Source organism: Capricornis sumatraensis, chromosome 21 (assembly GCF_032405125.1).
Source record: "Capricornis sumatraensis isolate serow.1 chromosome 21, serow.2, whole genome shotgun sequence".
NCBI classification, from domain to species: domain Eukaryota; kingdom Metazoa; phylum Chordata; class Mammalia; order Artiodactyla; family Bovidae; genus Capricornis; species Capricornis sumatraensis.
The window spans coordinates 63440607-63454480 of record NC_091089.1 but is presented as its reverse complement, the minus strand read 5'-3'; the positions used below and the strand labels follow the sequence as shown (position 1 = coordinate 63454480).

General features: G+C 41.3%; 1 protein-coding gene across 1 annotated transcript in view; it reads right to left on the bottom strand.

Annotated features, from left to right (window-relative positions):
- Nucleotides 1–13874, bottom strand: part of ZCCHC2 (zinc finger CCHC-type containing 2) — a 55154-nt gene that overhangs the window by 27215 nt on the left and 14065 nt on the right. The window lies entirely within an intron of this gene.

Genomic DNA, 13874 nt, shown 5'->3' with positions numbered 1-13874 from the left:
GCAGAAAGGCAAGGCGCCAGAGCAGGAAAGAGACAGCCATATTTATCTTTATTCAACGACAATATTCTATCAATTATTTAATTGTCCCAGTTTGGGGGGTACACACAGCAGACCCCTATTCAGAATCGCCAATGATGTCAATTCCTTACCCAAGTGAACCATGATCACATATAAAAGGACGGTAGCCTTTATGCTATTCCCCAGATGTAAGGGCATCTGCATTTTTTATGTTTTTATGCAATTTTTTAATTCACTACTTAGTCTTAGTGATAGTCTAACAAGATGCTTTGTTAGGAAAAAAAAATTTAAGGCTATCATCAACACACAAATCTAAGCAAAAACATGTGTGGACAATGAGTTTACTATTAATGCTAAACCATCTAATATCAACTAGGTGCTCTACCATTAGTGAACTAGAGTTAAGTTTTATCCCCAGAAATGCTACCTGGAGTCATGAAGAGCTTGCCAATCTTATACATGGCTCTCAGAATTCAAACACCATCATGGATTGGGTTGGCCAGAAAGTTCAATTTTTCTGTTAAGATGTTATGGAAAAATATGAACAAACCTTTTGATCAACCCAATATGTTATTACTCTAACCCACTGGGTAAGCCAAAAATTAAAATAGCTTTATAATCGATCTGTATCAGAATTCATACCTTATCCTCCCCCACTTCACGTTCAGAATCTCAAAACACTATTCAGACCAAAATTATCTCAGTTACAGGAGCTAATTATATACAAACCTGCAATAAATAATACACATTAATTTTTTAATGGTATTAAAAAAGGAAGTAAACAGAAGACCTTAAACTTTCCTAGAATTCTAATTTAAAATATTTTGTTCTATAGTCTGACCATGCCTTCTGACCTGTCAGTGAGTATGAGCTGTCAGTTGACGACCCTATTCCTAGGAATAAGGCATCATAACAGATACCCTTGGGAGCTAAGCTTCAGCCTCACGGTGTGTCATCTTCTAGAAACCCAAGGAAATAAAGACTGTATACACAGAAACACTTAAGAAGGAGGAGAGCATCGACCTCTTAAGTCACCATCCAACTTTTGAATGGCACTCACCAACTTTCAATAATATTGAATAAAAAAAGGCAGACATAAGAATTCTTTTAACAATAACAAAATCATGTATTTCCCAACCCAAACCATATAAATCATTTCAGTTAGTTCAGTTCAGTCGCTCAGTCATGTCTGACTCTTTGTGACCCCATGAACCGCAGCACGCCAGGCCTCCCTGTCCATCACCAACTCCTGGAGTTCACTCAGACTCACGTCCATCAAGTCAGTGATGCCATCCAGCCATCTCATCCTCTGTTGTCCCCTTCTCCTCCTGCCCCCAATCCCTCCCAGCATCAGAGTCTTTTCCAATGAGTCAACTCTTTGCATGAGGTGGCCAAAGTACTGGAGCTTCAGCTTTAGCATCATTCCTTCCAAAGAACACCCAGGGCTGATCTCCTTCAGAATGGACTGGTTGCATCTCCTTGCAGTCCAAGGGACTCTCAAGTGTCTTCTCCAACACCACAATTCAAAAGCATCAATTCTTCGGCGCTCAGCCTTCTTCACAGTCCAACTCTTACATCCATACATGACCACAGGAAAAACCATAGCCTTGACTAGACGGACCTTAGTCGGCAAAGTAATGTCTCTGCTTTTGAATATGCTATCTAGGTTGGTCATAACTTTTCTTCCAAGGAGTAAGCGACTTTTAATTTCATGGCTGCAGTCACCATCTGCAGTGATTTTGGAGCCCCCCCAAAATAAAGTCTGACACTGTTTCCACTGTTTCCCCATCTATTTCCCATGAAGTGATGGGACCAGATGCCATGATCTTCGTTTTCTGAATGTTGAGCTTTAAGCCAATGTTTTCACTCTCCACTTTCACTTTCATCAAGAGGCTTTTTAGTTTCTCTTCACTTTCTGCCATAAGGGTGGTGTCATCTGCATATCTGAGGGTATTGATATTTCTCCCAGCAATATTGATTCCAGCTTGTGTTTTTTCCAGTCCAGCGTTTCTCATGATGTCTGCATAGAAGTTAAATAAGCAGGGTGACAATATACAGCCTTGACGTACTCCTTTTCCTATTTGAAACCAGTCTGTTGTTCCATGTCCAGTTCTAACTGTTGCTTCCTGACCTGCATACAGGTTTCTCAAGAGGCAGGTCAGGTGGTCTGGTATTCCCATCTCTTTCAGAATTTTCCACAGTTTATTGTGATCAAAGGCTTTGGCATAGTCAATAAACCAGAAATAGATGTTTTTCTGGAACTCTTTTGCTTTTTCCATGATCCAGCGGATGTTGGCAATTTGATCTCTGGTTCCTCTCTGCCTTTTCTAAATCCAGCCTGAACATCAGGAAATTCACGGTTCACGTATTGCTGAAGCCTGGCTTGGAGAATTTTGAGCATTACTTTACTAGTATGTGAAATGAGTGCAATTGAGTGGTAGTTTGAGCATTCTTTGGCATTGCCTTGCTTTGGGATTGGAATGAAAACTGACCTTTTCCAGTCCTGTGGCCACTGCTGAGTTTTCCAAATTTGCTGGCATATTGAATGCAGCACTTTCACAGCATCATCTTTCAGGATTTGAAATAATCATTTACTACAAAGTAATACAACCACATTGGCCTAAAACTGCTATAAATACTTCAAAAATCAACATAAATAATGCACTGTAATCCTCTTAATACTTGTGTTAATTGGAAGTTTAGCTGAACGGGTCAACCATTTTTTTTAATATAAATTTATTTATTTTAATTGGAGGCTACTTACTTTATAATATTGTATTGGTTTTGCCATACATCAACATGAATCCGCCATGGGTGTTCACGTGTTCCCCATCCTGAACCTCCCTCCCACCTCACTCCCCATACCATCCCTCTGGGTCATCCCAGTGCACCAGCCCCGAGCATCCTGAATCATGCATTGAACCTGGACTGGCGATTCGTTTCACATATGATAATATACGTTTCAATGCCATTCTCCCAAATCATCCCACCGTCGCCCTTTCCCAGAGTCCAAAAGACTGTTCTATACATCTGTGTTTCTTTTGCTGTCTCGCATACAGGGTTATCATTACCATCTTTTTAAATTCCATATATATGCATTAGTATACTGTATTGGTGTTTTTCTTTCTGGCTTACTTCACTCTGTATAATAGGCTCCAGGTTCATCCACCTCATTAGAACTGATACAAATGTATTCTTTTTAATGGCTGAGTAATACTCCATTGTGTATATGTACCACAGCTTTCTTATCCATTCACCTACTGATGGACATCTAGGTTGCTTCCATGTCCTGGCTATTATAAACAGTGCTGCGATGAACATTGGGGTACATGTGTCTCTTTCAATTCTGGTTTCCTCGGTGTGTATGCCCAGCAGTGGGATTGCTGGGTCATAAGGTAGTTCTATTTCCAGTCTTTTAAGGAATCTCCACACTGTTCTCCATAGTGGCTGTACTAGTTTGCATTCCCACCAACAGTGTAAGAGGGTTCCCTTTTCTCCACACCCTCTCCAGCATTTATTGCTTGTAGACTTTTGGATTGCAGCCATTCTGACTGCTGTGAAATGGTACCTCATTGTGGTTTTGATTTGCATTTCTCTGATAATGAGTGATGTTGAACATCTTTTCATGTGTTTGTTAGCCATCTGTATGTCTTCTTTGGAAAAATGTCTGTTTAGTTCTTTGGCCCATTTTTTGATTGGGTCATTTATTTTTCTGGAATTGAGCTGCAGGAGTTGCTTGTATGTTTTTGAGATTAATTCTTTGTCAGTTGCTTCATTTGCTATTGTTTTCTCCCATTCCGAAGGCTGTCTTTTCACCTTGCTTACAGTTTCCTTTGTTGTGCAGAAGCTTTTAATTTTAATTAGGTCCCATTTATTTTTGCTTTTTTTTCCAATAATCTGGGAGGTGGGTCACAGAGGATCTTGCTTTGATTTATGTCGGAGAGTGTTTTGCCTATGTTCTCCTCTAGGAATTTTATAGTTTTTGGTCTTACGTTTAGATCTTTAATCCATTTTGAGTTTATTTTTGTGTATGGTGTTAGAAAGTGTTCTAGTTTCATTCTTTTACAAGTGGTTGACCAGTTTTCCCAGCACCACTTGTTACAGAGATTGTCTTTTCTCCATTGTATATTCTTGCCTCCTTTGTCAAAAATAAGATGACCATAGGTGCGTGGATTTATCTCTGGGCTTTCTATTTTGTTCCATTGATCTATATTTCTGTCTTTGTGCCAGTACCATACTGTCTTGATGACTGTGGCTTTGTAGTAGAGCCTGAAGTCAGGCAGGTTGATTCCTCCAGTTCCATTCTTCTTTCTCAAGATTGCTTTGGCTATTTGAGGTGTTTTGTATTTCCATACAAATCTTGAAATTATTTGTTCTAGCTCTGTGAAAAATACCGTTGGTAGCCTGATGGGGACTGCACTCAATCTGTAGATTGCTTTGGGCAATATACTCATTTTCACTATACTGATTCTTCCGATCAATGAACATGGTATATTTCTCCATCTATTAGTGTCCTCTTTGATTTCTTTCACCAGTGTTTTATAGTTTTCTATATATAGGTCTTTAGTTTCTTTAGGTAGATATATTCCTAAGTATTTTACTCTTTTTGTTGCAATGGTGAATGGAATTGTTTCCTCAATTTCTCTATTTTCTCATTATTAGTATATAGGAATGCAAGGGATTTCTGTGTGTTGATTTTATATCCTGCAACTTTACTATATTCATTGATTTGCTCTAGCAATTTTCCGGTGGAGTCTTTAGGGTTTTCTATGTAGAGGATCGTGCCTTCTGCAAACAGTGAGAGTTTTACTTTTTCTTTTCCAATTTGGATTCCTTTTATTTCTTTTTCTGCTCTGATTGCTGTGGCCAAAACTTCCAAAACTATGTTGAATAGTAGTGGTGAAAGTGGGCACCCTTGTCTTGTTCCTGACTTTAGGGGAAATGCTTTCAATTTTTCACCATTGAGGATAATGTTTGCTGTGGGTTTGTCATATATAGCTTTTATTATGTTGAGGTATGTTTAGAATTCCTGCTTTCTGGAGAGTTTTTTTATCATAAATGGATGTTGAATTTTGTCAAAGGCCTTCTCTCCATCTATTGAGATAATCATATGGCTTTTATTTTTCTATTTGTTAATGTGGTGTATTACACTGATTAATTTGCAGATATTGAAGAATTCTTGCATCCCTGGGATAAAGCCCACTTGGTCATGGTGTATGATCTTTTTAATGTGTTGTTGGATTCTGATTGCTAGAATTTTGTTGAGGATTTTTGCATCTATGTTCATCAGTGATATTGGCCTGTAGTTTTCTTTTTTTGTGGCATCTTTGTCAGGTTTTGGTATTAGGGTCATGGTGGCCTCATAGAATGAGTTTAGAAGTTTACCTTCCTCTGAAATTTTCTGGAAGAGTTTGAGTAGGATAGGTGTTAGCTCTTCTCGAAATTTTTGGTAGAATTCAGCTGTGAAGCTGTCTGGACCTGGGCTTTTGTTTGCTGGAAGATTTCTGATTACAGTTTTGATTTCCACGCTTGTGATGGGTCTGTTAAGATTTTCTATTTCTTCCTGGTTCAGTTTTGGAAAGTTGTACTTTTCTATGAATTTGTCCATTTCTTCCAAGTTGTCCATTTTATTGGCATATAACTGCTGATAGTAGTCTCTTATGATCCTTTGTATTTCTGTGTGTCTGTTGTGATCTCTCCATTTTCATTTCTAATTTTATTGATTTGATTTTTCTCCCTTTGTTTCTTGATGAGTCTGGCTAATGGTTTGTCAATTTTATTTATCCTCTCAAAGAACCAGCTTTTGGCTTTGTTGATTTTTGCTATGGTCTCTTTTGTTTCTTTTGCATTTATTTCTGCCCTAATTTTTAAGATTTCTTTCCTTCTACTAACCCTGGGGTTCTCCATTTCTTCCTTTTCTAGTTGCTATAGGTATAGAGTTAGGTTATTTATTTGACTTTTTTCTTGTTTCTTGAGGTATGCCTGTATTGCTATGAACCTTTTACAGTGTCCCACAGGTTTTGGGTTGTTGTGTTTTCATTTTCATTCGTTTCTATGCAAATTTTTATTTCTTTTTTGATTTCTTCTGTGATTTGTTGGTTATTCAGCAGCGTGTTGTTCAGCCTCCGTATGTTGGAATTTTTAATAGCTTTTCTCCTGTAATTGAGATCTAGTCTTACTGAGTTGTGGCCAGAAAAGATGCTTGGAATGATTTCAATTTTTTTGAATTTACTAAGGCTAGATTTATGGCCCAGGATGTGATCTATCCTGGAGAAGTTTCCGTGTGCACTTGAGAAAAAGGTGAAATTCATTGTTTTGGGGTGAAATGTCCTATAGATATCAATTAGGTCTAACTGGTCTATTGTATCATTTAAAGTTTGTGTTTCCTTGTTAATTTTGTTTAGTTGATCTATCCATAGGTGTGAGTGGGGCATTAAAGTCTCCCACTATTGTGTTATTGTTAATTTCCCCTTTTCATACTTGTTAGCATTTGTCTTACATATTGCGGTGCTCCTATGTTGGGTGCATATATATTTATAATTGTTATATCTTATTCTTGGATTGATCCTTTGATCATTATGTAGTATCCTTCTTTGTCTCTTTTCACGGCCTTTGTTTTAAAGTCTATTTTATCTGATATGAGTATTGCTACTCCTGCTTTCTTTTGGTCTCTATTTGCATGGAATATCTTTTTCCAGCCCTTCACTTTCAGTCTGTATGTATCCCTTGTTTTGAGGTGGGTCACTTGTAGACAACATATATAGGGGTCTTGTTTTTGTACCCATTCAGCCAGTCTTTGTCTTTTGGTTGGGGTATTCAACCCATTTACGTTTAAGGTAATTATTGATAAGTATGATCCCGTTGCCATTTACTTTATTGTTTTGGGTTTGAGTTTATACACCCTTTTTGTGTTTCCTGTCTGTCTAGAGAAGATCCTTTAGCATTTGTTGGAGAGCTGGTTTGGTGGTGCTGAATTCTCTCAGCTTTTGCTTGTCTGTAAAGCTTTTGATTTCTCGTGCATATCTGAATGAGATCCTTGCTGGGTACAGTAATCTGGGCTGTAAGTTATTTTCTTTCATCACTTTAAGTATGTCCTGCCATTCCCTCCTGGCCTGAAGAGTTTCTACTGGAAGATCAGCCGTTATCCTTGTGGGAATCCCCTTGTGTGTTATTTGTTGTTTCTCCCTTGCTGCTTTTAATATTTGTTCTTTGTGTTTGATCTTTGTTAATTTGATTAATATGTGTCTTGGGGTGTTTCACCTTGGCTTTATCCTGTTTGGGACTCTCTGGGTTTCTTGGACTTGGGTGATTATTTCCTTCCCCATTTTAGGGAATTTTTCAACTATTATCTCCTCCAACATTCTCTCATGGTCTTTCTTTTTGTCTTCTTCTTCTGGGACTCCTATGATTCGAATGTTGGGGCATGTAACATTGTCCCAGAGGTCTCTGAGATTGTCCTCATTTAATTCATTTTTCTTGTTTCCTCTCTGATTCCTTTATTTCTACCATTCCACCTTCTACCTCACTAATCCTATCTTCTGCCTCCGTTATTCTACTATTTGTTGCCTCCAGAGTGTTTCTGCTCTCATTTATTGCATTATTGTTATATATTGACTCTTTTTTATTTCTTCTAGGTCCTTGTTAAACCTTTCTTGCACCTTCTCAATCCTTGTCTCCAGGCTATTTATCTGTGATTTCATTTTGATTTCAAGATTTTGGATCATTTTTACTACCATTATTCGGAATTCAGGTAGATTCAGGTAGATTCCCTATCTCTTCCTTTTTTGTTTGGTTTGGTGGGCATTTATCTTGTTCTTTTACCTGCTGGGTATTCCTCTGTCTCTTCATCTTGTTTATATTGCTGCATTTGGGGTGGCCTTTCTGCATTATGGCAGTTTGTGGAGTTCTCTTTATTGTGGAGTTTCCTCGCTGTGAGTCGGGTTGTACAGGTGGCTTGTCAAGGTTTCCTGGTTAGGGAAAACCTGTTTCCTGTGTCGGTGTTCTGATGGGTGGAGCTGGATTTCTTCTCTCTGGAGTGCAATGAAGTGTCCAGTAATGAGTTATGAGACATCACTGGGCTTGGAGTGACTTTGGGCAGCTTGTATATTGAAGCTCAGGGCTGTGTTCCTGTGTTGCTGGAGATTTGCATGGTATGTCTTGCTCTGGAACTTGTTGGCCCTTGGGTGGTGCTTGGTTTCAGTGTAGGTATGGAAGCATTTGATGAGCTCTTGTTGATTAATGTTCCCTGAAGTCAGGAGTTCTCTGATGTTCTCAGGATTTGAACTTAAGCCTCCTGCTTCTGGTTTTCAGTTTTATTTTTACAGTAGCCTCAAGACTTCTCCATCTATATAGCACCATTGATAAAACATCTAAGGGTAAAGATGAAAAGTTTCTCCACAGTGAGGGACACCCAGAGAGGTTCCCAGAGTTATATGGAGAAGAGAAGAGGGAGGAGGGAGATAGAGGTGACCAGGATGAAAAGAGGGGGAATCAAAAGAGGAGAGAGCAAGCTAGCCAGTAATCACTTCCTTGTGTGTGCTCCACAGTCTGGACCGCTCAGAGATGTTCTCGGAGTTATACAGAGAAAAGAAGAGGGAGGAAGGAGACAGAGGTGGCCAGGAGGATAAAGGGAGGGAATCAAAAGGAGAGAGACACATCCAGCCGGTAATCAGTTCCCTAAGTGTTCTCCACCGTCTGGAACACACAAAGAGATTCACAGAGCTGGGTAGAGAAGAGAAGGGGGAAGGAGGAGATAGAGGTGATCTGGTGGAGAAAAAGGATAGTCCAAAGGGGGAGAGAGCAGTCAAGCCAGTAATTTCACTCCCAAGTAAAAATGGGTACTGAAGATTGGGTTCTTAAAGGTACAAAATTGGTAACAAATACCAAAAAGTGAAGATTAAAAATCTAGAGTAGAGGTTGGATTCTCAAAAATACAATGTTAAAGAAAAAACAAAGTCACAAAATTATAAAATATATATATATATATGAAGTTTGCTTTAAAAAATAGGGTCTCTCTTTTTTTTTCCACAAAGTAATAGGTTATAAAAATGAAAGTTAAAGGAGTAATAGAGGACTTAAAATTTTTTTAAATAAAAAAAAATGTAAAGAATAATAGTAAAAATAGTAAAAATGTATCTAGGACTTTCTCTGGTGGTGTGGGCAGTGTGGGGTCAGTTCATTTTCAGATAGTTCCTTGGTCCGGCTTATACTTCTCAAGATCTACAGGCCCCTTCCTGTGTAGTCGGTCTAACGACAGGGTTTTAATCTATTGCACCTGCCACTTCCAAGGCGGTTCCGTTTTAACTTCTTCTGTTTGCTGGTCACTTCAGTGTCTAATTTCCACCCTGACAGAAGCGGGTGGTGGTGGACACTTTTTAGACTCACTTGTTCAGTCGTGCTGTGGGGAGGGAGGGATGCTGCAAACAAATAACACTGGTGTGTGCTCGCAGTGTCTCAGCCACATTGGGCCTGCCTCCGCTCACGGTGCGTGTGCCCTCCGTGCCCACACTCTCAGGCTCTAGGTTGCTCTGCCGGGAACCGTCCGCGGGTGGCCCTGGGCTGCATGCGCCTCCCAGGTCTAAGCCACTCAGGTAGTCCTCAGAGGCGCAGACTCGGTTGGGCCTGTGTTTTGTGCCCTTCCCAGGTCCGAGCAGCTCAGGTGATCAGGTGTTTGGTGAGTGCAGTTGCTGCGACTCATCGCCTCCCCCCATCCCTGCCGCTCAGTGTACTGGGTGTCCACTCGGCACACCTTCTCAGGTGGATGTTGATTGTCCAGAACCCCAAGAAGTCTTGGTTAGCAACGAAGCCTGCTTGCAGTTTGGTAGATAATGCCTCTCTGGGGCCGCAATTGCCCTCTTCTGGCTCTGGCTGCCTGTCTCTGGAGGGAGATGGGCTGGCCGGCAGCTGGCTAGCTCTGCTCAGTCCTTTGTTCTGTGAGTGGGCTTGATGGTGCCTTAGGTTAGGGCTTTTCGCGTAGCTCTAGTCAGTCCGTTGTTCTGTGAGCGGGCCTGGCGGTGTCTTAGGTTAGGGCTTTTCGCGTGGTAGCTATCCCACAGTCTGGTTTGCTAGCCCAAGTTAGTTCCCTCAGAGTGCCCTCGGGGCATTCAGGCCCGGTCCTTACTCTAAGCAATGCAGCCCGTGCCTCCCTGCCCAGCCCCCGCTTGCTAGTGGCAAATGCAGGCGTCTGCACTGCTTCTCCACTGTGGGAGTCACTGTTGGGCACATAATCTGTGGGTTTTCATTATTTATTTTTCCTCCAGGTTACGCTGCCCTCTGTGGTTCCAAGGCTCGCCACAGACTCGGCAGTGACAGTGTTTCCTGGTGTTTGGAAACCTCTCTTTTTTAAGACTTCCTTTCCAGGGACGGAGCTCCGTCCCTACCTCTTTTGTCTTTTTGTCTTTTATATTTTTCCACCTCCTTTTTAAGACAATGGGCTGCTTTTCTGAGTGCCTGATGTCCTCCACCGGCATTCAGAAGTTGTTTTGTGGAATTTACTCAGTGTCCAAATGTTCTTTTGATGAATTTGTGGGGAGAAAGTGGTCTCCCCATCCTATTCCTCCGCCATCTTAGGACCGCCCCCCCCAACCATTTCTTAAGGGTATATTCCATATTGTTCATAGGTGGTTCATAAATTAAAAGTAACACTCACCACTGAAAATAAATGAATGCAAAACTATACAAGAAAGAACAGTTTTCGTTAGGGAAGTGCAAAGCACAACTGCAATGAGATACCACTTCATACCCATCAGAAAGGCTATTATCCAAAAACAGACAACAAGTACTGGTGAATATGGGGAGAAATTGGAGCCCTTGTGCCTTGCTGGTAGGAGTGTATACAGTGCAGCCACAGTAAAATTTACTAAAAAAATAAATAAAATTATCACATGATCCAGCAATTCCACTCCTAGCCATATACCCAGAAGAACTGAAAGAAGACACCCAAGCAGGTAATTAGTACTCCAGTGTTCACTACGGCCGAAAGGTGGACTATTCAAAAGTCCATCGATGAACCGATAAACAAAATGAGGTATACGTACAACTGAGTATTACTCAGCCTTAAGAAGGCATAAAATTGACACGTGGGTGAAATCTTTAGGGCATTATGCTAAGTGAAATAAGCCAGGCACAAAACGGCAGATTCTGTATGATTCCACTTATATGAGGCACCCTAGAGTAGTCAAATTCGCGGACAGCATGGTGGTTCTAACCAGGGGCTTCAGAGAATTGAGGATGGGAGTAGCGGCTTAATGGACACAGTCTCAGTTTGGGATAAAAGAAACATTCCAGAGACAGATGGTGGCGGTGGTTGCACAGCAATGTGAATGCCACTGAACTGCATTCTCAAAACCATGAAAACAGCACTCGGTGTTGTAGACAGTGGTAAAGAGCCTGCCTACTGACGCAGGAGACTTGGGTCTGAACCCTGGGTGGGGAAGATCCCCTGGGGAGAACATGGCAACCACTCCAGTACCCTTGCCTAGAGAATCCTTGGACAGAGAAGCCTGGCGGACTACAGTCCAAAGGGTCGCAGAGACCTGGACACGACTGAAGCAACTTAGGATGCATATATATTTCACCACAATAAAAAAAATTAAGAATAGTTCTATCACATTGCCTCCATAAATTCTGTAATGAAACAGCTGTATGGAATCACTTTTAAAGTCTGAAGTTACTTTGAAGAACACAATTTAACAACCAACTCAAAAACCTCCTAGTTTAATAACGTAGGCAGAAAAATGGAATCTGAATTTCTATCCAAGGACCAAAGTTCATTGACCCATGAAATGTCTACTAATTAAGCTTTCTGCCCCTCCTCCCAACACCGAATCCCAGCATGTATCACTGCTATACAGTCATTTAGACTACGTTTTAGAAACTAAAATTTTTTAATTTTATTAATTTAACCAAAACTGAATCTAACATCTCAGGAGCTACAGAGATCAGAATCATGGGGCTTCCTGGCCTCAGCAGGAACAGCTGTTGGTTCTGCTGTCTCCTCTCCCCTGGCACGTGTGCTTTTACTGTGTGCAGGGAAAAGCACCATAAAACCTGAGAACCACTGGTTTAATGGGACCCTGCAGGAAGGAATAGTGCCCATGTTCTCTATTAAGTTCAGATTCCTATGCAAATGCAACACAGATAACACACCAGAATCAGCGTTTTAGAAAAAGGGTCAGGACCAAGTGGGAAATGGGAGAATTTTTCTCTGCTGGAAGAAGATGACAAATTTAAAAAACCCTAAGCTGGCAAAAATATGTGCAGGAGCAAAGAGAGCCCCGCATGTGTGTGCCCTTCTCCTTCCTGCTGAGGCAGCTCATCTGAGCTCAGAAAGCTTCTTCTGACCTGTGGCGTGCTCCTGGTCAACTCAAACCCACGTGTCACGGAACATATCTCGGTCATTCTGAAAGACTGCTCAGACTTCACTTTTACACATGCAGGTCCATCACAATTACTGGAGATCTTTTAAGTGTGAAGAAAGTCTGTGAAACAGTCAAGTTGACTACGCAGTTCCAAGAAGACCCTTCTCTGAGAACACATCATTAGAGCAAAGATCATGCGGGTCTCAGGTTACTTTAACAAAGGTCTAACTGGATAGACTTTATCCCAGCACATCTAATGTTCGATATGTTTTCTCTCGTCCTTTGATGCAGACTGTACATCTTAAAATACCAAGACATTCTAAGAAAAAAGGCAAAAAAAAAAAGCACAGAAACTGTTTTTATACTAAACTTGCTGCTGCTAAGTCGCTTCAGTTGTGTCCGACTCTGTGCGACTCCATAGATGGCAGCCCACCAAGCTCCCCCGTCCCTGGGATTCTCCAGGCAAGAAACTGGAGTGGGCTGCCATTTCCTTCTCCAATGCATGAAAGTGAAAAGTGAAAGTGAAGTTGCTCAGTCGTGTCCGATTCTGTGTGACCCCACGGACTGCAGCCTACCAGGCTCCTCCGTCCATGGGATTTTCCAGGCAAGAGTACTGGAGTGGGGTGCCACTGCCTTCTCCATACTAAACTTACTAATGTCAAATTTTTACACTCATCAAATCAGACTGAGAATTTAACATTAGTATATGACAACACCCTATGAAGTTTTTGGGGTAAAGACAGCCCAAAATACTGTGCCTACTCCTCCTGCTGAAATGTGGGTATAATTCTCCAGCAAGTGGATCTGGACCGACTTCAGAGACAGGCCTAACCAGGAGGATGGGATCGAGAGCCGTTCTGGAATGGCCGAGATAGGTCACAGAAGCCTTGCCGCTGGGCCTCTGGGAACACTTGCTCTGGGACCCCAGGCCTGTAGGAACAGTGGTTCCCCAGAGACGCTGCACCATAGACACACAGAGAGAGGCAAGGCGAGATAGGCCTGCAGCCGCCAGCTGCGTGTCCAGACATTCTGCAGCAGACACAAGTCGCTCTTGCTGTTAGCTCCCTGTCTGAATTCCCGGCCCACAGAATTATGAGACATAACACTAAGGAACAAACGGTTGTTGCTTTAAGTCAGTAAGTTTGGAAGTAATCTGTTACAGTAATACATGGTAAATTCTCTTTAAATAACCAGGGTTGTACCTCAAGTATATGCTATTATCTAAGCAAGATTCATAGAAAGTCTTTCTTTGAATGTCAGAAAAATGATTCACTATTAGAAACACTACTGAGATGTCAAATTTCATCTATTTTGATAGAAGAGGGAAGAAGCTCAGGCGAAGTTAAGAATTATTTACTGTCTGTCTCTTCAATTGAGAGGATGTGGGGGAAAGGCAGACATCTGTCTCATCTTTCCTCAGTGAAAACAGTGTAACCCAACCCAAAGCAAAGTCCTGAATCAACTTGCTGCTGCTGCTGCTGCTGCTAAGTCACTTCA